The sequence below is a fragment of the Lactuca virosa genome, chromosome 2, assembly GCF_052849685.1.
Source record: "Lactuca virosa cultivar CGN04683 chromosome 2, Lactuca_virosa_CGN04683_v6, whole genome shotgun sequence".
Taxonomy (NCBI): domain Eukaryota; kingdom Viridiplantae; phylum Streptophyta; class Magnoliopsida; order Asterales; family Asteraceae; genus Lactuca; species Lactuca virosa.
Genome location: NC_136427.1, coordinates 247,427,080 through 247,427,564, shown reverse-complemented (window position 1 = coordinate 247,427,564; position 485 = coordinate 247,427,080). Strand labels below are relative to the sequence as shown.

Below are 485 nucleotides of genomic sequence, written 5' to 3'. Positions count from 1 at the left end.
AAATCATTTTGGGGACAATTTCTTATCAATCCTTTGTAGCGTTCCCTTGCCTCGTAGAGTGACTCACCCGGTTGTTGCTCAAAGTTTTCTATGGCTTTCTTGAGTTTAGCAACTTTAGAAGGTGGGCAAAAATGTTCTAAGAACTGTTCATGCATTTGCACCCAAGTAGTGATTGCGCCGGGTGGTAGTGCCTTCAACCAATGCTTAGCGGCTCCCTTCAAAGTAACTGGAAGCATTCTCAATAGAACCGTCTCTCTTGGAACGTTCGGGATGTTGAAGTAATCAGCTATGTCATTGACTTCATCAAGATGTTTGTAAGCATCCTCATGATCTTTCCTGGAGAATGTGTCTTCCTTAAGCGCATAAAGAATATGCCCCTTCAGCTCGAATGTTGCGGTGGCGGGAATTACAGGTTGCACAAGACCGGGATCGGTGTCCTCTCGCATTCTTTTCTTGTATGCCTTCATGGACATGTTGGCAATGTT

The 485-nt window shown here is 44.5% G+C and overlaps 1 non-coding gene across 1 annotated transcript; it reads left to right on the top strand.

Annotated features, from left to right (window-relative positions):
- On the top strand, positions 1 to 107 carry LOC145161791 (small nucleolar RNA R71). The gene has a single exon (XR_013738665.1). It is a non-coding gene; the product is annotated as a small nucleolar RNA R71 (small nucleolar RNA).
- The last annotated feature ends 378 nt before the right edge of the window (positions 108 to 485 follow it).